At 41.2% G+C, this 26,108-nt stretch overlaps 1 protein-coding gene and 1 pseudogene across 5 annotated transcripts in view; one reads left to right on the forward strand and one right to left on the reverse strand.

The window, feature by feature from the left end:
- Nucleotides 1–26,108, reverse strand: part of opcml (opioid binding protein/cell adhesion molecule-like) — a 1,007,280-nt gene that overhangs the window by 101,421 nt on the left and 879,751 nt on the right. The window lies entirely within an intron of this gene.
- Nucleotides 19,139–21,874, forward strand: LOC140185098 (uncharacterized; annotated as a pseudogene).

Genomic DNA, 26,108 nt, shown 5'->3' on the forward strand with positions numbered 1-26,108 from the left:
ACGTGTTTAACACTCACAGAGGATTTATAATCTATAAAAGATTTCCAAATCACCAAAGATTTACTAACTACAAAGGATTTCCAAACACAGGTACAATTCTTAAGAACTAGAATATCCCAACAAATTACAAGCAAAACAAGTCCTCCATCGCAGAAACTGAAGGTTGAAGAATGAATTCCTGTTCTTCTTTCTGTAACGTAATCTTTCTGGTGTTCTCCTTATCATTCCTAACAATCCCCAAACTGTCATGGTATTTATACTGTTTTCTACACATTGACATTACCTGCATGCGATGTTTTCCAGACACCTTTGCTGGGACAAAGTAACTCACACAGATGATCTGAAAAGCTTCTGGTGACAGAGATCCCAAACATCCACAATTAATGCTGTGAGGGCTGACCATCTGAGTGCACAAGTAGCATAATTTGTAACCATGTTTGATGTGTGAAGTGACATAACCCCATAGTTTTGCACTTGGTGAATGGAGCCAAGTCTCCTGGCCATTTTACTTTGCAAAGCTGTGCCTCCAGCTTCAAGCAGATTACATTGAGAACTAGGGATGGGTTTACAACAACAAGCTGAGCAAAGAGTATTTGTTTAAAGCTTAACGTTATCACCAACAACCATGACCCTTTGGAAAGCTGAGTTTAGCAATAAGCCTCTCAGCCCTGGATGGTGAATATCCATCACATTGTCATGTGTATCATGATACAATGAAAGGCTTTTCTTCTATGCTATTTATACAGATGAAATCATTACACAGTACATTGAGTCAGAATGAGGTAGCAATAGCAATGCTGAATACACTTAAAGGCTACCAAAAAAATGCAGTACATGTAAATGATGTAATGCAAGACCATAATGAGCTAGCAAGTAACGCCAAGAGTCCACCTTATTATACAAGAGGTTCAGTCAAGAGTCTGATAACAGTGCGATAGAAGCTGCCCTTGAGCCTGCAAGTACGTGCTTTCAGGCTTTTTTTTATCTTCTGCCCGATGGGAGAGAGGAGATGAGAAAATGTCAGGGGTGGGTGAAGTCTTTGTATATGCTGCCTGCTTTAATGAGGCAGCGAGAAGTGTAGACAAAGTCCATAAAAGGGGAGGCTGGTTCCTGTGTCGAGCGGTAACCACAGCTCTGCAATCACGTGCAAATGTGCTGCCATACCAAGCTGTTATGCATGCAGATAGAATGCTTTTTATGACCTGAAATGTAAACAATTTACTTTTCCACAGATGTTGACTGACCTGCTGAGATTTTCCAGTATTTACTGATTTTATTTTTGGAGAGAAGCAACCAATGAAAAAAAAACTGGCAAGCAGCTGGAGAGTCATTGAGTAACTTAGCACAGAAGCAGGTATTTCAGAAATATCTGTGGTCTATGGACTTTCAGCAATACACTGAGTGGGCGCCTACTATCACACAGCCATGTTAATCTTACACAAACCCTATTTTATTCCCAATACATGCCCATCATCTCCACACCCCCCATATGCTACCACTCACCCATAACTTACTAACCCAAAACTCTTTAGGATATGGGAGGAAACCAGAAAGCATGACGGAAAACCATGCGGTCACAGGGAGAATATGCAAACTCCAAATAGTCAGCACCTTAAGTCAGGAATGAACCTTGTTTCTTGGAGCTGAAAGAGAGTGATTCCTACAACAGATCTCTTCAAGGATAATTGTAATATTGCTGCCCTCAATGTAAATATTTTACTATTTAATGTTAAATAATCTTGAGTGTTTTTGAATGTTTGTGAATGTTGCAGAAATTCAAGCTCAGTCTACAAGTCTTTGAGGTGAGGTTCACCAGCTGGTGGAGCAATTCCACTAATGTTCCAATTACCCTCAAAGAGGGTTTGACACTCTTCTTAACCCTTCACTTTTTCACACCCCTTCAACACTGCCTCCACCAATCGCGAAAGAAAGCTTGAAGACTTAGTGGCATGGTGATGCGACAACAACCTTTCCCTCAATGTCAGCAAAATGTCGTTGTCTTCAGAAAGGGAGGGGGTGGTGGTGCACATGCTCCTGTCTGCTTCAATGGTGTTGACTTTGAGAGGTTCACTGTGAACCACTAATAGCCTGTCATAGCCAAGAAAGCTCACCAGTGCCTCTACTTCCTCAGGTGATGAAAGAAATTCATCATGTCGCTGTTGACTCTTGGCAATATTTATCGATATACCATAGAAAGCATTCTGTCTAGTTGCATTACAGCTTGGTATGGCAACTGCTCTGCAGATGACCGCAAGAAACTGCAGAGAGTTGTGGACACAGCTCAGCACACCACAGAAGCCAGCCTCCCCCCTATGGACTCTGTCTATAATTCTTGCTGCCTCAGTAGAACAGCCAGTATAATCATAGACCCCACCCACCCCAGACATTCTCTCTTCTCCACTCTCCCATTGGGCAGGAGATACAAAAGCCTGAATGCACATATCACCAGGGTCAAGGACAGCTGTTGTCTCACTCCTATCACACTCTTGAATAGACCTCTTGTACGATAAGATCAGCTCTTGTCCTCAGAATCTACCTCGTCATAACCATGCACTTTATCATTTCCCTGCACTGCATCCTTCTAGTAGCTTTTACACTTTATTCTGCATTGTTATTGCAATAATTGGATCTGTACCTGTTTTTTCACTGCACCTTGGTACATGTTACAATAACAAACCATACCAACACCAATACTATTAGTCAAAAGGCAGGTGACCATCAAACCAGAAGAATACATGGCCCAAAAAATAACATATTCACTTTACCTTGCATAATTAGAAAAGGGTCAATAACAGCTGGCTTTCTTAATAGATGATTCTCTAAATAAGTTCCTCAAATTCAAGGTAATTACAAACATAGTAATAAAAGGTAAAGCCTTTTTCATAGCTCCCCAAGTTCACATTGTAAACTGATACAAAACCTATAATAAACAGAGGCAACAGCAGGAGCACAGATTATTAAAATACTAGAGGGCATAGCTTTAAAATGATAGGTGGCGGAAGAAGTTTATAGGAGATGTGTGAGGCAATTGTTTTCTTTAAACACAGGAAGTGGGAGAAGTTTGTAAGGCAATTCCGGAGTGGTAGTGGAAGTAGACATGATAATGTCATTTCAGAGGCATTTTAGACAGGCAAATGTCCAGGAAAGGAATGGAAGGATAATAATCATGTTTTCATAGATGGAATTATTTTCATCTGGCATCAGGAATGGTGTAGACATACTGAGGTGAAACTTCCAGCTCCTGTTTTGTACTATTTCCTAAAAGGCAGCTCCACAAAAAAAATTGCCAATTTGATCAGAAGCCTCCAGACCACAGATTCTGCCGTCTGCAACTCTGGTCACAACAATGCCAGGTGTTCACAACTCTGGATGCCGCCATTGCCAACACCTGTTCCAACGAGCCCGGACGTCTTCAGGCCATGAATGAAGTGGCCTCCAGCTCTGGCTCCAACCCCGGCCAACCCCACCTCCAGGCTGAAACCTTTCCCACTGACACTGGGCTCCCCTTCCCCCACTACTACTCCCCAACCCCGAGTCTCTCAGGCTCCCCCGTCACTTCTTGGATCCCACTCTACCTTCCGTGAACACCTCAACTTCAGTGCTTCTGCACTCCTCTCTCCTTTTTGAACCTTACCCCCTCTGAACACACTGCCCTCCACTCTCTCTGCACTAATCCCAACCTCACCATCAAGCCAATTGACATAATGGGTGCTGTTGTGGTGTGATAGACTGACCTGTACCTTGCTGAAGCCAGGTAGAAACTCTCAGAATCCTCCTCTTACAGGCCCCTTGAAAATGACCCCATTTCGAACCATCAGAAAGTTGTCTCTGACGTTATCACTAGCCACATCTATTCTGGAGAACTCCTATTCACTGCTACCAAACCCATAGTTCCCTTGCTCCACACTGCTTGTTTCTACCTCTTCCCTAAGATCCGCAAATCTAACTGTCCAGGTAGGTCCGTTGCTTCTGCTTGCTCCAGCCCCATTGAACTCATGTCCACATTCCTTGAATCCATTCTATGCCCCTTGGTTCAGTCCCTTCCCACCAACGTCCACGACACTTCACATGCTCTCCATCTCCTCAACAACTTTCAATTCCATTGCCCCAATCGCCTCATTTTCACCAAGTATGTCCATTCCCGATACAATCTATCACCATCAAGAAGGTCTTAAAGCTCTCCACTTCTTTCTTGTTAGCAGAACCAACCAGTTCCACTCCACCACCACCCTCCTCCGCCTGGTGCAACTGATTATCACCCTCAAAAATTTCTCTTTCGACACCTCCCACTTTCTCCAGATGAGGGGTAATATGGGCCCCAGCTATGCCTGCCTTTTTTTTCGCGACATAGAACAGTCCAGTTTCCAAGCCTTCCCAGATAATGCTTCCCAATTCTTCCTAATTCTTCCTTTGCTACATTGACGACTGCATTGGTGCTTCTTTCATCAATTTTGCCTCCAACTTCCGCACTGCCCTTAAATTCACCTGGTCCATTTCTGAAACCTCTCTCCCCTTTCTCAATTTCTCTGTCTGGATCTTTTATAAACCTAATTTCCACAGCTATCTTGACAAAACCTCATCCCACCCTGTCTCCTGTAACAATGCCATTCCTTTTTTTAAAGTTCCTTCCTCTCCATTGCATCTATTCTAAGGATGAGGCTTTATTTTCCAGGACATCAGAGAGGTCCTCTTTCTTCAACGAAAGGAGATTCCCTTCCTCTACCATTGATGCTGCCCTCATCCACATCTCCTCCATTTTACATACGTCTGCGCCCACCCCATCTTTCCACCACCTCAACATGGATAGAGTTCATCTTGTCCTCACCTACCACCCTATGAGCTGTCACATCCAACACATCATTCTCCACAACTTCCACCATCTACAACAGGACCCTACCCCCAAATACACCTTTACCTCCCTATCACTCTCCACAGAGATCACTCCCTTTGTGGTTCTCTTGTCCATTCAGCCCTCACCGCTAATCTCTCCCCTGGCACTCATCCTTACAAGCGGCAGAAGTGCTACACCTGCCTATTCACCTCACCTCCACTTGGGACCTAATCAGTTCTTCCAGGTGAGGCAACATTTCCCTTGTGAATCTGTTGGGTTCATTTATTGTATCTGGTGCTCCTGATGTGGCCTCCTCCACATTGATGAGGTCTGACGTACACTGGGGGACCACTTTGTTGAGCATCTCAGATCCATCCACAAAAAAATGAAATTTCATGGTGGTCAACGATTTCAATTCCTATCCCAACTCCCATTTCAGCTTGTCAGTCCTTGGACTCCTCTTACACCACAATGAGGCTGTTCTCAGATTGGAGGAGCAACAACTCGTATTCCATCTTGGTAGATTCCAATCTCATGGCATGAACATTAATTTCTCCTTCTGGTATTTTCCCCTCCCCTTACCTCTTCTTCATTTCCCCAATCTAGCCCCTTACCTCTTCACCTCACATGCCTATCAGCTCCCCATTGCGTCCCTCTTCCTTCCCTTTCTCTTGTGATTCACTCGCCTCTCCTATCAGATTCCTTCTTCAGAACCCTTTGCTTTTTCCACTTATCATCTCCCAGCTTCTTACATCACCAGCGCTTTCCCACGCACCTGGCTTCACCTATCACCTTCTAGCATATCTTCCTTCCCCTCCCCCCACCTTCTTATTCCGGCATCTTCCCCCTTCCTTTCCAATCCTGATGAAGGGTCTTGGCCTGGATTGTTGGCTGTTTATTCATTTCCATAGATGTTGCCTGACCTACTGAGTTCCTCCAGCATTCTGTGTGTGCAAATCTGCATTTTGTCTATTTTCCTGCCCAAGTGTCATATTACTTAATTTCCAGTGTCCAGATTTACATCAATCTCATCCTTGAATGTACTCAACAACTGAGCATCCACAGTGATGTCAGAGTATGAAAAAGTAAACAAAATTTTAAGGCATGCATGTTTTTTTCCTTTGTGGACTTTGTACACTTTAAATGAAACAATTATTCTAAAAATATATTTTTAGTAAACTTCTTACAAAGAGATTGCTGTATGAAGTGCCAGTGCGATGGATTCTCGACCTTTCTATCTCTATCTCTGGAGACAAACTGTTTGCTGACATATTTTATAAACCTACCAATTCCCATGGCTATCGTGACTGTACCTCTTCACACCCCATCTCCCGAAAAAATGCTGTTCCCTTTTCTGAGTTCATTCATTTCCATCACATCTGTTCCCATGACAAGGTTTTCCTTTCCAGGATATCACAGATAGCCTCTTCTTCAAGGAACGGGGATTTCCTTCTTCCATCATTGATGCTGCCCTCACCCCATATCTATCTCCTCCATTTCCCGGACATCCGCGCTCACCCCTTCATCCCACTGCCTTAACAGGGATAGAGTTCTGCTTATCCTCAACTATCACCTCATGAGCCTCCACACCAACATATCATTCTCTGTAATATTCACCATCTTCAATGGGACCCTACCATTAAACCCATCTTTACTTCCCCCCTACTCTTCGCTTTCCACAGGGATTGCTCCCTCTGTAATTTCCTTGTCCATTCATCCCTCTCCACTAATCTTCCACTAATCTTCCACCTGGCACATAGACCTTCAAATGAGTGAAATACTACACTTTCCTACTAACCTCCTCCTCTAACCTCCATTCAGGGCCCCAAACAGTCCTTCCAAGTGGGGCAACATTTCACCTGTGAATCCATTTGGGTCGTCCATTGTGTCTGGTGATCCTGATGCAGCCTCCTCTACATTGGTGAGACCTGGTGTAAATTGGGGGACCACTTCATCAAGCACCTCTCCTCCATCTGCCAAAAGTGGAAATTCCCTATTTTACTCCTGTCCCCATTCCTGTTCTGACATGGCCTCCTTTTCTGCCATGATGAGGTCACTCTCTCAGGATGGAGGATATGGCCTTATATTCCATCCTGATAGTCTCCAACCTGATGGCATGAACATTGATTTCTCCTTCTGGAAGTTTTTTTTCTTTTTTTTCTATTCCCCTCCCCCTTCTATTCTCCACTCTGGCCTCTTACCCCTTCTGCTCACTTGCCTATCACATCCCTCTGGTGACCCACCTTCTTCCCTTTCTCCCACAGTCCACTCTGCTCTCTTATCAGATTCCTTCCTCTCCAGCCCTTTACCATTCCCACCCACCTGGCTTCATCTATCATCTTTCAGCTCATCCTTCTTTCCTCTCCCCCCACCTTTTTATTCTGGTGCCTTCCCCCTCCCTTTCCAATTCTGATGAAGGGTCTTGGCTCTCTGGACTTCCAGCATCTGCAGAATCTTGTGCTTGGATTCAAAAGACATGTTGACATGAAGGATGGCTGATATCTGGAATGTGCTGTTGGTGGAAATGGATTCAGAAGCAATCACAACATTTAGATACATATGTAAATCAGCAAAGCAGAGAAGGATGCAGTCCTAATACAGACAGGTGGGATCAGTATAAGTAGGCAAAAGGGTTGACGTGGATAGCTGGGCTGAATTGCCTGTTTTTGTGCTGCACATGTCTATAACTTTAAAACTTAAATTTTGCTGCACAGCATGAGTAGAAAGTTCTCATCAGTATTTTTCCATTTTAATTTTAATTTCAACATAAGCATGGTACAATCAACAGAGGTCTAAAGGGCCTCACTGAATGTTTCTTTGAGACCAAATTACTTCTATGATAGTAAATCACTTTGATGCTCTCTGAAGTTAAGACAGGAACTCTATAAATGCAAATTCTTTCTTTTAAGCCACATAATCTGAAAGGATAATGTTTCTGGAACAAATACATGCTATATCTTTACCCGTGATTTATTTGTAATACAATAAAATGCATTACTTCTGCATAAAAATACTGCTGTATTCTCTACAGTTCCCCTTTCTAAACAGACCTGTGTTGATGAGACAGTGGACCTTTAAGGAGATAAGAAGACTTCAATTGGTAGTTAAAGTGACAGAGATATCCTTGTCAAAATTTCCCAATTAAACCATGGGCCAGCTGAAACCTTGGCCATCTGCTATTTCTGGAGCTTCTTTTTTTGGGATACGTCTCCAATTACATATAAAATGTATAAACAATGGTCCAATTGTTAGCTTTCCCTGAAGCAGAATGTTATGCGTTCACCTCTCTCTCAGGGGATCTAAGCGCAATAATAAAGGCCCCAGTGAAATACTGAAGGATTACTGCACTTCTGGAGGAAGTTTCATTCAGATGAAACCCAGTCTGTTCTTTCTGAATGCACATGAAAATTTGCACAAGATTATTCTAAGATGAACAGTAATCTTATGTCCTGGCCAACATTTATTCCTCAGTCAACAAGGGTAAAAACAGATGGTAAATGTAAGATATTCTGCAGATGCTGGAAATCCAGAGCAACCCACACAAAATGTTGGAGGAATTTGACAAGTCAGGCAGCAGCTATGGAGGGAAAGGTGCTGGAAATCCAGAGCAACAAGGATTCTAGAGAGAATCAACAAGAAGGCAGATGATCTAACTATTATCAATTGGAGGTTTGTAGGACTTTGTTGATCAGCTGCTGCACTTCCTACATTGTAAACTTGGTGACCAGCACATTTGAAATTCAGTGTAGCACAAGTTGCTCCTTCTTATCAAATAGAATTCCACAGAAAGAAGAATGTTTTAACATGAAATAAGCTATCCATCCAATTTCACTGGACAACAAAGATTTTGCCTCCTGAATGTTTCTTTTGAATTTTGGGCTGCTGATCATGAAAATCACCATGAAATTTCCCCAACATGCACCACTTTTTTGAAATCACCTATATTTGTTATTTCAATTCATAATTCAAATCAGAATAATTGAACACCAAGATTAAGGAAGGCATTTTTGTTGGTCCACAAACCAGAAAGGTTATCAATGACAGGCAATTTGAAGAACTTCTAGTGTGGCTGGAGAAAATTGCATGGAAGACATTCAAGGATGTTTTTGAAAATTTTCTTAGCAACTACAGAGCACCAAACTTCGTGCAGCTGGATGACAACATGCTTTAAGCATACAAAACCATGAAGTGTAACATATCATTAAATATTTATTTTCTGCATTCCCATTTAGACTTCTTCCCAGAAAATCTTGACACTGTCAGTGATGAGCATGGTGAAAAGTTTCACCAGGACATTGTGGTGATGGAGAAATGGTATCAGGGCAACTGGAATCCATCAATGCTGGCTGATTATTGTTGGACACTTAAGTGAAAAGCCTCAGACACTGAGTTCAAACAAAAATCATCAACAAAACATTTTTAGCTTAGTTGAACTATTGCAAACTGTCAGCATCATTGGGTAATTAAATGCATTATATTCAATAAAAGTTATTTTCTTGTTTCTCCAAATTCCTGCTTCATCTTTGTATTCAGCTTCAAGCAGTCCATCATAAACAAAACAAAAAAAATCGTGAGGAAGCAACACTTCCAAAAAAATTGTTGTCCTGTGATTTTGGTGGAATCAGACAGGCAGTTACCAATGGTTTCGAAAGGGACCATCAGAATCCATCCACACACAGATGAGTATTTACAGTGCGGATGCATAACTCTGGATGAGCTGTGACAAACGCCTGTACAATGTCTCTCTGTTTCACTGATAGCAGATCTCAGAAATAGTGAGATTCCATTGCATTAGATGCTGAAATTATACATTGGCCAGGTACAGGAACAGGATCTAATACCCCTTTGGGTAAATGTGGCCATCTGACCTTAATTAGGAAGTAAGTGATAGATCCCAATTTTTTAAAACTTTCTTTTAAAGTTTTTGCTAATGATTTGTGTTTAATCAGTTTCAATAAATGTCTTTTCTAAATTTTAAAATAAATTCATGATTATTTTATTAATCGTGGGTTTTAAAGGCTGTGTATTAGACTAACATACAGGATATTCAGCGTCACCTAATCCGTGAACTCTTTGGCTCATTTTCAGGAATTGTAGTTATAGTGGATTATATTGAAGAGATGATTAAATGTCACTTAAGTTACTTAATTCAAATTCCACGAATAGCTTTGTGAGGGATTATTCATAGAAAACATAAAAAAGGCCATTCAGCCAACCTGCCCAGTTTTTATGTCACTATCAGCACTCAGTCTGACAGGTCCGGGCTTTCCAAGTTCTTATCCAAGTACATTTTAAATGTGATGAGGGTTTTAGCCTCTGCCAGTCTTTGAGTTACATACTCCAAACACTCTCTGAATGAGGACATGATTTTTCATTGTGAAGTTAGTGCTTCAATCAAATACTTTAAATCTATGCCCAAATGTTTCTGATACATATCTAAGGGTTCCTCATGACATTACTTAGTATCTAATGGTTACTTAAGTCTCCCTTCAGGGTCTTTGACATGAAACATTAGTTCACTTTTCTCTTTCCACAGATGCTGCCTGATCTGTTAAGTATTTCGAGCAATTTTTGTTTTTATTTTAGAATTTCAGCATTTGCATTTTTTTAAATCACATCTTCTTAGTCTCTTGTTCCAAGGAAAACAAACCCCAGCTTATCCAACCTCTCCAGTCTGAGAACAATATATACATAATATATTAGTTGCACTGGAAATGTTAATGAGGATTGTCTCAACCAAATTGCATTGCCAAGATTTAACAAGTGGATTCTGGTTAATTGGGACGAGTATATTCTGGCCGAATTATGCGGCTGCCCCAATTAGCTGAAGTTTCATGGAAATAGTTAAAAAGGCAGAAAAAGACAAACTGAGTAACAAATTACATACTTCAATGAAATGAAATACAGAACAAATTAGAACACTACCAATACTACTACAGTACTATAAAACTGTGTATTAGTTCCTAATAGTCATCGACAGAGGAATTAATCCACGTCGCTTTATTTTGTCTGTAAATGAACAAAATCAGTGTAGGCGCCCTGTGCAATCAACTGCCCGTGTAATGCTGTTGATAACTGCATCCTCCAAATCTTCATTTTCATTATCACATTCAAGATGATTGTTAATATATTTGAATTCTCCTTAGTTCCTAACTCGTTGAAGTAGGGAAATTATTTCATTTTCACTCCCAGACATTTCTTGCATCTCCAAGCCTAAATGCTTGAAACCAGAGTGACCAAAACAGTTCTGAATTGTCTTACTGCTTGCTTCTTGCCAACTATCATCAGCGACAAAATTCACTGTTTTTTGAAGACAAACCCACTCAACTAACGTGATTTAAAAACTGTTCATTCAAAGCATGGTGCAGTATCTAATGGTCACACAAGAGCACACAACTGATGCTGGTTAGGATCTGTTCAGCAACAGTCTCTTCTCACAATTAAGCAGCATAGTGTCGCAAATAAACAAGGGGAATCCCTGCTAGTTTCTCGATTCATTGGTGTTCCTTAAGAGTTGTTGCAAATAAGCGGCTGTCCTGCTTAAACGATGGCCCAATTAACGGGAATCCATTCTACTTCCATTTTGTTCCCCGTACTTATTTTGTTGCCAAGTAAATTGCTGTTCACTTTAACAGTCACTGAATTTGCTCCTTCCTGCTTGGCTCTTGACTGACCACATTATAACCTGCAACTGGACCTGAACAAAGAGTAATCTGCTTACCTTAAGCAATCATTTATGACAGCACAAACATAAACATAATTTATCTGAATTTATTCAGTTGCAACATGACAGATTGCTAGAGGTGATTATGTCGAGATGAATTATTGCTCCATCAAAAATAAACTCTATCAAATGAGCCCAAATAGATGGTAAGTTTACAGAGCTAAAGGATGTCACCTACCAGTGGGGAATATGGGATTGGTCACTGTGATGCAATGTGGGTTCATCAGAACTAGTCTGCAACTACATATCATTGACACATGTACTCATTCATGGCATCACTCATGATGTACCTCATGACATCAAGTAAGCACAACAGTTTACCTGCAGTAACAAGCACAATACATACATTGTTACAACAAATAGCCATGTGACACTGTTCCTTAAGGTAGTGGCTCCGACCAACTGTAAGGTGGCATTTCTTTTTTAAACAGTTAATGGACATCCATCACTGCACCAAACAGACTGATTTTAATTCCTCTGAAGTCACATGACTGGGGTTTAATGTGACATCAGATCTGACCTTATCATTTTAAAAGGTAGTGGAAGGGGCGATAGTGGGCAGGGCTGGCAGGGAAAACATAATTCAAATAAATTTTTTCTTTATGGTTTAATATCAAATTGATCCAGGTGAAGAAGTTGGGATACTCTCATCGGCATAATGAAAAATTCTGCTTTCCTGACTTGCAACAATAAAAAACTAAAAATCAGTGAATCCTGAATAAGTTAACCCATTATTCCATGCCCGCCCCCCCGCCCCCCCAAAGTAATCAAAAGGCAACGTGGTAACCTGGCATAAACAAGTGACCCAGTGCCACCTTCAGGCCCGCAGCTGAATTTTGTTGGACATTAAATTAATACAAGAGCCAGACAATTGTTCAGTGTAGCAGAATATTTGTATTTGTTTTTATTTATTCAGAGATACAGCCGGAACAGGCCCTTCCAACCCAATGAGCCGCACCACTCAGCACCCCACCTATTTAACACCAGCCTAAGCACAGGACAACTTACAATGTCCAATTAACCTACTACCCAGTATGTCTTGGACTGTGGAGGGAAACTGGAGCACCGGGAGGAAACCCACATGGTCACAAGGAGAACGTACAAACTCCTCACAAGCAGCAGCAAGAATTGATCTCTAAACGCCGATGCCCTATAAAAGTGTCGCACTAACTGCTATGCCACCTTGGCACTTGATGAGTTAAGTAATAGAATCTCATTGAAAATATGATTGCTCATCAGCATTAGGTATTTGTGTACACAATGCTGGCATGTATGTATTCAGAAGTCTGATCTTCTCTTCAGCCTTACCTCAGTCCTTTATTTATTCCCCAATTATCTTCCCAATATTCTTCTCTTGCCTGGTCTCTAGTCATCCGACAGTTCCCAGTGTGTCATTGACAGCATTCTGTCTCTGTTGTATTTCTCCTCTCCATATTTCAGTTCTAGTCCTATCCCAAACTTGTTGCAGCATATTTGCCTTGCTATTCTCTCTACTGAAATGTTTGCCTCACAAGTCTGATCTTCCTCTCAATCTTCCCATTCATCATCTCACTGGGGAAAAACTTTTACAATTGTATTGGCTTGGTTATTTTATATGGACCTCGTTTCAGGCATTTTTCATGGCAGAAGATCGGCATCCATGCGGTCACCCACCAAATTACCATGAGTTCCTTGCACTGTTCTGCAAATACAAGTAAAAAGGCACTGAAGAATTTTTGTGACAAAGTAATAAAATAAATCTGATACAGGAAGGGGATGAAAAGCTGGATAATTAATCCACTGTGCAATGAAGAATATTTCATTTGGAAAATAAAGTTTTCTTTATTGCACAAGCCGGTTACCACATTTTCTGCCATGTAATTTATTTATAATAATTAAAGTATAGAACCCCTTCCTTCTCGTGCCCTCTAGCCGTTCTTCTTACATGCTTTCATCTTTAATCCTAGTTTTTAACCCCTCTAAATCTCTGAGATATCTTCCTGCATTTATTACCTAACCCTCCATTAAAACTTTCCCTGCTACCACTCATACCACTGATTATGCCAAATGACTCACTGATGTCTTCCCTGTCTCCTCCTCAGCCTCATCTTGATCTCTACTTTACTCTCCATTCATCTTCTCGATATTACTTTCTTGCCTCATCAGTATCAGTTGTTCACAATCGTTGACTTATCTTGGTCTCTGAGATTTTCAAAGGAGGTAGTAGTCATCATTATGGGAAAAACCATTATAAGCCTAAGCATAATTCAGGTGAGTTCTCATCTGAACTAGAATACAATTTGTAAGGTCACTGGAAAATAGGAACCAAACCACATTGACTTGAATGATCTAATGCAGCTGCCATAATGAACACGGGATCACTAGAAAGAACTCACCGATCACCCATCCTTTAATAGATGCAAGCTTTAAATAACCACAACTGATTCAATGTGAAGGAGCCAAAAACACTTCAATCCCCTTCCAGACACAAAGTGTTTAGGATGATTTGTGAACAAAATTGCTTCAAATCCAGAAAGATGCTGAGCCACAGCAATTGTTGATAAATCAATATGATAATGTCATTTACTTTAATATACATTGCCTGAAAGAACAGAGCAAATGTCCACTAAATAATTACTCAATAGGTTTTTCTATTGTTGAGTACTTAATATGATTGCATTTGCATTTTAATAGTAGTTTAAAAACATTTACGATTTTGGTGAGAAAAAGCTTCAAGTGCGTGTTCAGCACACTCCTCATTAATGAATTTCACTGTTCTATCAGGAAATCTTTATTTCACCCAGCAGGGAATTTTCTAATCACTGGCACTATTCTCTAAAGCAAATTACACAAAAAAACTAGCTGCAACCATTGAACTGATTCATTTAGAACACTGAATAATAAATATGTTTTAATTGCTCTTGTGCAAGAAAATGTTTCCCCATATGTTTTTCTTTATTAAAATAATTGGTTAAATTTTAAAAAGTATTGTATATTGCATAACACAAGCTAAAGCTCAACAAACTTCACTGGGTCCAATTACTGATGCGTGCAATGTTGGTCTCCCTACATGTGGAAAGATGGTTTTGCTTTGAGGGTGTTCATAAGACAGATTCCTGGGATGACAGGACTCTCAAGTGAAGACAGATTAGATCAATTAGGCAATCCACAATCTTCACTGGATCAGAAAAGTTTAAGGGAATTACATAGAAAAAATCGACCGAGGACAGCCCTGGGCCTGACTGTGAAAGGAGGAGGGTTGGGCTTGGGGCTATCAACTCCATCCTGTAAAAATCCAGAGCTACAGAAACACCAACAGAAGCTCCAAAGACCTCTTTGCTGGAAGAGGAAGGATCTTTGCCTAGAAGATGTGAAGGGCAGAGCTCAGGATGATGGTGCCTGACGGCAACTCCTTTGCTTGCATCTTTGGAAACAGCTCGATTTCTATCTTTAATATCTTTATTTTCCCTTTTCAGGGTTCTTTTGAAGACCCTGACCTGGAGTTACACGCTGACTTTGGTTCTTTGCGGGAATGGGACCCGCTCTCAGGGCCACACTACTGGCCATGTTTTGAAATGCCAAGGACGCAGCCTAGAAGATTATCACACTTTCAGGGTGCCAGATTTTGGGACTCTGGAGGCCAGCGGATTCGAAGTCTGTGCCAGCGCTGAAAACTGGTGTGTCATGGGAGTACACGGAAGATCGAAAGCAGCGAGCTGGCTGCTGGCTGCGTGCCCAGAGACCCAAGATCTTTGGGCACAGAACTTGGAAAGAGCGACACAACAGACTTTTAACACCATAAATCAGTGAGTTGTTTTGGTATGTCTCTCCTCTCGCTGTGAAACAGGGACACCTCTTTTCCCCTTATTAGGGAGAGAGAGGGCCTGTGGTATGTCAAGTACTGGGTGAATGAGTAGTCTTTGGGGTACTGCAAGTCTGTGTCTTTATTGATGCTTTGCTGCACGCTTGACTGCTGGGTGGGGGGGGTGCAGATACTTTTTTGTTTGTGAGGGAGGGGGATCAGTGTTTTGCTGCTGATTGTGTGTGGGAGGGCGGAGCTGAGGGGGGCTTCAGGGTTCTAACATTTAACTGTCACCCACTCTTTCAGTCGGAAAGTTGCAGCCCTGGAGGAACAATGTTTCATTTGGCTGTGTTCATGGGTATTCATGTATTGTTGACTGATAATTAAACTTGAATTCTTTCCGAGGAGATTTTGCAAGAATCCTGGGGTCGCCTTTCATTTGTTTTTTGATGCAACATGGACTACCCTTTGTCAAGAGCTGACCTGTCACCATATTTCAATATCCAAGTGTAGGACAACAAGATGCAGATATTTCTACGGCACTTCTCAAAGTGAATAAACATACAGTAACATAAACTCTGCCATTCAAATGTCTTTTACCTATTATAGTTTGTGTAGTCTTACTGTACACAGAGTGACTGCCACATTACCCAGCTTTACAAATATGGCTGCACTTTAACTCTACTTCATTGTGTGTGAAACACTTTGGAATTCTGAAATCATAGAAAGTCTAATAAAAATACAGAATAAAGACAGGAAATGTAAACAGGATGCAGAAGCAGAGTAGTGTGAGTTCAAGACTCATCCCAAAGCCTTGAATACACAATTCACCGGAGTACTGAAGGACTGTTAATGTACCTTCAATACACTTCTGATAAAATAATGTGAGTGTCTACCAGACAAGGGTCTATCTGTTCCAGATCTTGGACCAGATATTCCTGAGCTCAAAAGAATACTTCACAGTCAGAGAATTTTCGCAGCTTGGAAATAGGGATGTCAACTGACACCAACATTAAGCATCCAATTACACCAATCCCACATTCCCATCAACTCTCCTCGGGCTCACCAACTTACTTGAGGAAACATAGAGCGGCTAGTTAATCAACCAATCTGACGACACATGGGAGAAAACCGAAGCAGCTGATGGAAAGCCATGTGATCACTGGGAGAAGTGCAAGCTCCACGCAGGCAGCACCAGGGGTGAGGATTGAACCAAAGTCACGGGGAGATATGAAGCAGCGTCTCCATACTAGCATGAGGATTGAATGGCCTACTTTGGCTTCTGTATCTCATGTCCCTCCAAATTCCTTTAAAAGCAAATCTAGCTGGGGATTTTCTTCTTAATTTATTTGACAAAGCAATACACCATCAGTATCAGATGGCTACACTGAACTGGCTGTCAAGATGCCCAAACAGTTGGTTACATTTCCTTTGTAACCTTCCATTGCTAATGCTTTAAAATATGCAAATGAAAATTGTGAAGTGTGAAATTTAAATTGGAGCTGGTGGTTTGATATTACTACTAAAGTTGGGCAATTCTCCAAGCCCCCATAGAAATATTGGAGGCAATTGTTCAGTACAGGAAGATTCAAATTGTGTTCTACTTGACTAATTGAGAGAGGATGTTCAAAATAATATGTGCAGGCTCTTTACAACGACAAGGGCTCCTTTAATGTTTGATTTCTATATTAACAATATCCTTTGGAAACAACTGCAATTAAGGAAATTGAAAAACAATGAAACAACCAGGCAAAATAATTACAAACAAAAATTCTCTGCATTAGTATCCTTTACCTTTTAAACCGTTACTGCAATCCCCCACATATAGTTTCCTCCAGCTAGTGTCCCTAATATTTGGAAACTGATTCTCATGCCTTCATGAATATGTTAATCCTTAGTCCCACACAATGTGCTCATAATATGCAAGTGTCCAACAAAAAGTACGGAGCGGCTTTGTGTCAGTGGCATCAGGCATTAAGGGGGATTAGTTATCTATGAAATCCAGAACTGAACTCCTCAGAGCAAAGTTTTAAGGGTTAGGTGATACTCAAAATGATCAAAGGTTTTGTTAAAGAAACACAGGAAAATTGTTTTCTGCTCATAGATGGGTAAATAATTTAGGTTCATGTTTAATTGTCTTTCAACCATACATGAATAACCATAAATACTGCCAAGCGAAGCAACGTTACTCTGGGGCTAAGATGCAAACCATAGTACCAACAGTCATACATGGCACAAGGCACACATAGCACATATAAGACAGCAGTAAAATGCAGTCACACTTCACGGAGCAAAGTGATGACGGCGCTGAATGGCGACTCCTTTGCTCGCATCTTTGGAAACAGCTCTATTTCTATCTTTGATATCACTTTTTTTCCTTTCAGGGTTCTTTTGAAGACCCTGACCTGTAGTTACACGCTGACTTCGGTTCCTTGTGGGAATGGGACCCGCTCTCAGGGCATCACGACTGGCCGCTCTTTGCTATCCCAAGGACGCGGACTGGAACACTAGTGCGCCTTCAGAGTGCTGGATTATCGTGGCTCTGGAGGGGCGCTGATTCAAGGCCAGTGCTCTGATTGAGGTGTCGTGGGGGAATATGGAACATCAGGAGCAGCGAGTTAGCTGCTGTGGGCTGTGTGTCCAGAGACCTGAGCTCTCTGGGCACTGAGCTCAGAAAAAGCGATACAACAGACTTTTAACACCAGAAATCAGCGAGTTGTTTGCTATGTCTCCCCTCTCGCGATAAAACGGGGACACCTCTTTTTCCTTTATTAGGGAGAGACAGAGCCTGTGGTATGTTGAACTACCAGGTGAACGAGCAGTCTTTGGGGTACTTCAAGTCTGTATCTTTATTGATACTTTGTTGCACGCTTGAGTGCTTGGTGGGGGGCAATGATGCTTTTTTGCTTGTGGGTGGGGATGAGTCATTGCCTTGCTGCTGCTTGTGTGTGGGGGGGGAAGCTGAGGGGGGCTTTGTGGTTTTAACATTTAACTGTCAAATACTATGTGTCTTACGGTGGCAGTGGCTCTGCATCATGCATAGGACTCAGCAGCTACCTCAGAACCTATAGAACCATAGTGGAAGTTATCTGGAGGAACAGGCAAAGAAGTAGAAGAGTAAAAAAACTCACATAACCCTAATAGAACACGAGCAGAGACAGGAAGAAAATAATTAGAGGGAAGTACTGGGATCATGCAGTGTAACATGTTTTTTGGTCCACATGGGATACTGAATGGCATGAAGAATTGTCAAACTCAGACCATAATCTCAAAATCACAATCAAGTTTATTATCACTGATATAAAATATGCATAAAATTTGTTGTTATGTGGTAGCCCGACAGAGCAAGACATAAGAAATTGCCTAATGTTACAAAAAATAAATAAGTACAGAAGAGGAATAGGAAGATTGGGTTCATGGACTATTCTGAAATCTCATGACAGAGGCGAAGAAACTGTTACTAAATTATTGAGTCTGGGTCTTCAAGCTCTTGTGCCTCCTTCCTGATGGTAGTAATGAGAAGAGGACATGTTCTGGAGATGTCTTCAATGGTAGGGAGGGTTGTGCTCGTAATGGAGCTGGCTGAGTCTATCTTCACTTATCTTCTACATAGGAATGACGTAAATGGTTCAAAAAAGTGGACTGGGATAAGGATAGCCACGGAAATTACAGATGAATCACAGGAAACCAGCAAAGACAATGTTCTCACACTAAAAACCACAGGACAATAGGATATAACCAACATGTTTTTGTTAAAGGGATTTCCAACTACTGACAACTCTCTTTGAGGAAGTAACAGAGAAGGGTGAAGAGGGTTCAGACTGCAGATATGGTGCGCACAGCCTTCCAAGATAAAGTACAGGTAGCAAACATTTGGAGAATAAAAGGAAATCATGGTAATCAAAGAAGAAGGTAATTTACATAACTAATTGGCTAAGTTAGAAAGCAGGGGAATAGAATGTGATTTCCATGGAAATTTTGAAAGAAAATTAGTTATTTCCTATTTAAAATGGAAACATTTGCAGGGTTATGGGGCATCAGCAGGGGATTAGGTGACTTCATGAAAGCTGCCACAGGCGAGATTGGTAAAATGGTCTCCTTCTGTGCCATAAGATTCTATTTCCTGCAAGCTCTTGTTTTCTAGGCTCATTAAGGTCCTAAAAAGATGTAAATGAGGGCAATGAGTCATACCATGGTTACAGTGCCGCAATGGTGTTTCAGATGTTTAGTCACTGAATAAAACAATGGCTGTGCAGAGAGTCTGGACCACAAGTTGTGCTGACCTCATTAAAGGCATATTACTATCTTGAGATTTATGTAAAACTATTTGTTTCTACAGTATATCATTTGCTATTGTGAGAGAAAAGAAATGAAACAAAGCAAGTTAGTTGCAACTGATTTATACTTAACTCGACATTTTTCAAACTGTACAGTCTTTGTTATCCTTGCCTATTTCTGCAGACAACACAGATAGAGCAGTTGTGAGCATTTTGAACAGGTTTCCATTTGTGGGAAGAGGATGATCAAAGGAGGCACATAAGATGGTTATGTCAGCATCTCTTTCACACCTCAGAGAATTAAATTGCTCCGATCCTTAAACCTCCAAATACGTTTGCAAATCCAAACATTTCTATCTGGCCACAGAGAGCAAATCTTTAATTGCCTGAAGGAGATCTGAACTTTCTATGATCTTGCAGTGAGAACTATAAACCACCGCAACATGAGGAAACACAACTGGTTGTAATCAAACTAACCTCAGGCGTTGAGTTTTGTCAATGTTGTCCCAAGAAGCAGAAAGAATAATGTTCCAAATCTTTTCACCTGCGGGGTACAGTCACCTAACACGGGGGCAATATCCCTGTTTGCTTAAAGTACAAATTTATCAAATTTCCCAGAACAAGCAAAACTGTGTGCCCGAGTGTCTACAGGATTCCCCAAACTGTCAGGCATTATTGATGATACATAACAGCCATACATATCCCTATCATCAATGTAAGCCCGTTCATGAATGGACAAAGGGGTTCTGTTCTGTCAGTGCATAACTCGTCTATGACCACAGGTACTGAATCATATGTATTGATACTCATTACTCTGACAGTTGCTATGATGCATTCAATTTACAGCTGACATTAATTTAAGGGTCAGAAAGAATGGCTGGATGATTGCTGGGGGATTTATACTTGTGCGTCAGATCGATGCCGTAGGTACGGCGTAGCCACGAACCCTATGCAGTGCCTACGCAGATTCCTACACCATAGCCTGACGTGCACCTCTCCCAAAATGAAATTACGCGTCGCAGCGACGCAGATTGCAATAACTGTGATGGTCCGCTTGGTAGCATCGCATTTCCTCCTACGTATTTCCGGTTGCTTATTCTTCTCCACCATTTCAGAACTGAGAGAGAAGACAGAAGAAGAACATAAGTTTGGAAAATGGACCAAATCGAGGAGAGGCTAATGGAGGAAGTCCGAAAATATGTACATTTGTACGACTCTTCGTCACCATACTATAAAGACTGCCAAATGGCATCAAATTCGTGGAAAGAAATTGCCAAAAGCATGGGTCTGGATGTCACAGAATGCACAAAGAGATGGAAAAACTTGAGGGACAAGTACGTGCGCGCCTGGAAAAAACTCTCCAAGAGGAGCAGGGACCCAGGTGGAAAAAAAATACCGGCGTTTTATTTGCCTCTTTCTTGGCTGGCACCACATATTAAGCACCAGGAAACAGAGTCAAATTATGATGACAACAAGGTAAATATAACATGTTCTTTGTATCATAAACCTTTCTGTTGTTGTGTTTAGGCTAGCTAGCAAGCGAGCAGTACTGTCTAGTTGTTAACACGGCATACTGATTTGCGCAAAGATAATTCTTCCGTGAAAGAGAAACGTAATATGTAATAGGCTTTAATTGTATCTGGCTTGCTCATAAAGCAAACACAGTAACCAGTATTCTGCCAATGTAGGCATACGCCATTTTCTCGTTTTCATAGCTCTGCCAATCCGTGTACAGACACTGAATGTATATATTACCTGTACGTATAATAACAAAGACTAACTTAAACTATTTGCGATTTCTTTCATAATCACAGGATGGAAATAATTCAACCTCAGGGTTGTCCACCTCCTCAGTTGCTGAGGAAAACCAACTACCAGACATTCCATTTTCAAGTGCAGAATCATCATCAAGTAGGGAGGAAGCTCCTCTGTCCCCCGCCCCCCTACCCAGCTCCTCCACTCCCCGCACCATCTCCTCTGCCCCCCAGCCCAAGGGTAACACAGAGGAAGAAGAGGAAAGGACATGATGACTGGTTTCAGCAGCAGTTCGCCCAGTTGGATGAACGTAGGGTGGGAATGGAACAAAGACTGCTGAACGAAAATGATGAGGTCTCCAAGTTTGTGCAAGCACTTGCTGACATGCTGCGGAAGCTGCCGGAAGAGCACAGGGTACAGACAATGTTCGATGTCTACAAAATGATATTTGAGAGGCGGCAGCAGCAGAAACAATAAACAATTGCATAATCTATTATGTTATCTTTTTTTCATGTAACACTTTGCACCTTGTATAATGTTGTGCACGGTACTGCAAATAAATAACAACTTGACTTTATAACAGGTCTTTTTTTTTATTCGAACAGCTACATGTTATTTATAGGTTCATTTATTTTATGTCCTTACAATTTACTGATTAAGTTGGTCACGACACACTATTTTGTTCTGCCATGGCAAAAATCCATGGGGTGATTGAAAGGAGGCTATCAGGTCATTCCGTACACCAAGGGCAGCTCTGGTGGAGCGGCGCCTCGAAAGGTAATGAGGACCTACAAGTTCCAAATGACTCGTGCACCCTGCCACCTCTCTTCACCACTCGCCTGGCTGAGGTGACCCTGTAGCATCTGAGTCTGCAAAATTAGCAGGGATGTATCTGCTCACAGGAGTGCTGGCTTCATCAGTGTAGGCCAGGAGGTTGTGTAGAGCGATACAAGCTTTGACAATATCCACTGCCTTGTCAGGCAGATATTCTAGAGGGTGACCGAGGATTCTCCACCTTGCCCCCAAAATGCCAAATGTGTTCTCAATCACCTGTCTGGCTCTGGAGTGACGGTAGTTATACATCTGCTTTTCCATGGTCATATTCATCCCTATTTAGCAAAACATAAAAGATAAAACTCGAGTGTTAATAAATAGGAAATTATTATGTGCCAATGCAGCTGTGATCACTTCAAACATTTAGGGGAATATATATACACATTTGTATATTAAATCACACAAAGCAAGCAGTATTACTTAAAATTAAATGAAATTAATTTTCATGGAATTTAATGTCTCTGACATACCTGGAAAAGGTCGCATTAGATTGCTGTGTGGGGGAACGCAGCATCACCAACAATTACATGCGGGATTTTGACTCCTGTTCCTGGAAGATTGGCTGGTGGGGGCAGGTTCAGTTTGTGTTCAAGCAGCATAGAACCAAATCTGCTCTCCTTGAAGATGCCCCCGTCGCTTTCCCGTCCGTATCCCCCTACGTCCACCATGGTAAACCGATATCTGGCATCGCAGACAACCATCAGGACAATGGAGTGTGCGCCCTTGTAGTTGTAGTAGTCACTCCCGGCGTGCGGCGGTGCCTTGATGTTCACGTGTTTTCCGTCTATACTGCCAACACAGTTCGGAAAGGTCCATAGTCGCCAAAAATCAGCTGCGATAGCTTCCCATTGGGCAACTGAAGGGCAGGGAAGGAACTCTGGCTGCAATGCTTTCCATAAAGCTGTACAGACCTTCAAAATTATGGAGGACACTGTGCTTGACGCCGTTTTGTAGCTAGCTGCTACAGCCTGCTGACTTGCACCTGAAGCTAGAACTCGAAGGGTGATTGCCAGTCTCTGAGTAATGTCTATAGGCATACTGTGCATACACTGATGTGAAATAAATGGTTGGAGACGATGAACCAAATCATCAAATCTACCTACTGACATCCGAAAATATTTAAAATGCAATTCCTCATCCATGTCTCTCAGTGAGTGGACACACACAGCAAATTCACCCCCCTTCTGTCTTAATCCGTTCAATGGTCATACACACCATCTCCTCCGATGTCCTCTCTCTTTTCTGCGTTGCTGTAATTTCAATAAAAGTAACTCTTGTTTGACATTTATAAGCTCCAATTCCAACACGATGCACTCAGTTTCCATCGCCATTGTTTGAAGTACACGAAGAAACTCAACGCAGTGGCATAGAAACCCCACCGCCAACTAGCGGTTTGGCGGTGAATTGTAGAGTGACCCCAACACACCAATGCACAAGTATAAATGCTCACAATGGCGGAAGCCACTTGTGTAGGTTACAGCATCGCCTGTACGCACAAGTATAAATCAGCCTTAAGGCTATATCTACTAAACAGCACAGGAAAAATCAAAGTCAGGAATTAAGGAGTGAAATAATAATGTACAGTTTACTACTGAGATCTGGTCAACACCACCATCAGTATTCCAAAGTAAAGGTTCAAATGCATTTGAGAGCTTTGCTCTAACAGGTATTGATCAGGCTGTAGAGGATACACAGATAATACTAAAGCACAAGCAAACTTCAGCCGAAGAAGAAAGGACATATCTGTGAAAATAATGAATCACCAGTGGCAATGTAGTCATTCATAACACACAATTTCATCAACTTTCTTCATGATGCATCTGAAATATAAAAACATTTCCTACATACAGTATGTTGAGCAGACACACCAAATAAGTTATTGACACTGTCTTTCTCCATGACCTGTGAAAACAAAACCATTTCTCTAAAGTACCTTAATCTCCTCCAATGAAGTGAAGCAAGTGTACAGCATCCTGGACCTACAAGTTTATTATTCTTAAAGATGAGTGAAGCTGACATGTTCCAAGTGGTGCCTTGGCACTTTTTCTTAACAGAATGTATGAAGGGACTGCTGCTGTTTCTCCCCAAGTTCACTTGCAGACAGTTACACGCGGAAGAGCAGAAGTCCATTAAGAGCTACTGCTCTACATTTCCCACCCATCGATGCACCATGAAAATGTGTGACAAGATAAACTGAAATTAGCTGAAATCTTTCGTAGTGAGTGCAGCTTATTTCAGTGTTGAGAGAGCAATGATTACATGATGTTACACCATGGCTGCTTTTTGATATTTTACAGCATGTGTGTTAATGTAATTCTCCAGATAAACAACAGAGGGCACATTATAACAATAGACAGAATTATCCTCACTCTTTTCCTTCAAAGAAATATTTTCTTGGTACTTTATTAGTAATTTATTATTACAGCCTCTCAGAAAGCCAGGATGTGGAAGATCACACAGGTAGACTTGAACTGTGCAACATTTTGGCACCAACCTTCTGCAGCTCATTGCAGTCTCTTTTATTGAAGCAATTACCCACCTCTTCCCCCAAACCCCCAACAACCTTGCAAAAGTCTTTGAACCTCTTATCTGTACAATAAGCAAACACTGGAAAAAGTACTTTCATGAAGAGCAAAATGCAAGCTTATAGTTCTTGCCATTAAAATATCTTGGCAACCAATATTTCTTTTAAAAATTACAAACATTCTCCAATGCTTTGGGTAAAAGAAGACATTTGGTAATCACACTAAGTTCCATGTCTGAAGATTGGACATGCAGTCAATATAGTCCATTTATAAAACCAATTTATCCTCGAGAAAGAACTTTGGTTGTTTTTTACCACAGATATATAATTTGCTATAATTGTACCTCATTGGATTTAGTTAATATAAACTGCAACTATGCCTAAACTGTTGATGTGTGACAGATGAAGGAGACAAGCTGGCCCAGACTGATGAAACTCACTGGGCTAAACAATGAAAGTACAAATGAGCATTGACCATTTTATGTCTGGTTCAGAAGTTCTATGTAATGACAGTAAATTAGAATCAATTCGGTTCACTGGAAAGCCATACATCTGATCTGTGCTGAGATCAAGTATTTACAATTTACCGCACAATAGAAATAAAAGATAGCCCAAGAAAAAAATGTCAGCATTGCATGGATCAGCTGTGGTGTTCAATTTCTTTTTACAGATGATGGACAAGTTTTGAAAAAATAAGTTCTGGAAAGTATTGTTTTGAGTTGGAAGTGGGATCAGAATCTATTCTAGCAATATAATCTGGCATATGGAAAGATTGTCCATGAAATATAAATTATAAAGACAGCAACACTAGCTTCTGTTTTTGCACTAACAAGTGCAATTTGGCCTGAAGGATACACAGTAATATTCCATTTTTCTTATGATACAGAAGGAGGCTATTCAGCACATTGACTTCAAGCTGGCTCACAAGGCAATCTCATCAGTCCCATTCACCACTGTGTTCCTGCAACCTACATGCTCATCAACAACCTGTGACTCTTCAACCAGTCACCTACACCAGAGGCAATTTACAGTCAATAAATAACCTACCAACCAGCGTATCTTTGCTGGGTGTTGTGAATAAAGGAAGAAGAAACCCTAAGGCAGATGCATAGCACTGATGATCATTCAGTGTGTTCCCCTCCCATTTCACTTATGAAGCCAAGCCTTCAATCATTCTGACTTCCAAGGGATACTATTGCACTGGAGGATTATGCATAGGGTTTTCAAATTCATACTAGCTGTCTGAAGTCAGAGTTCTGTTTTCATTAAGTATATTAACATGAACCATTCTCAATATTTGAAAGAAATTATACAGATGCCAATTCCTCCCTGGTTTAATTCTTGCTTTAAATCCTTATCTGCCACAACTCCTTAACCATGGA

The sequence above is a fragment of the Mobula birostris genome, chromosome 20 (genome assembly GCF_030028105.1).
Source record: "Mobula birostris isolate sMobBir1 chromosome 20, sMobBir1.hap1, whole genome shotgun sequence".
In the NCBI taxonomy this organism is placed as follows: domain Eukaryota; kingdom Metazoa; phylum Chordata; class Chondrichthyes; order Myliobatiformes; family Myliobatidae; genus Mobula; species Mobula birostris.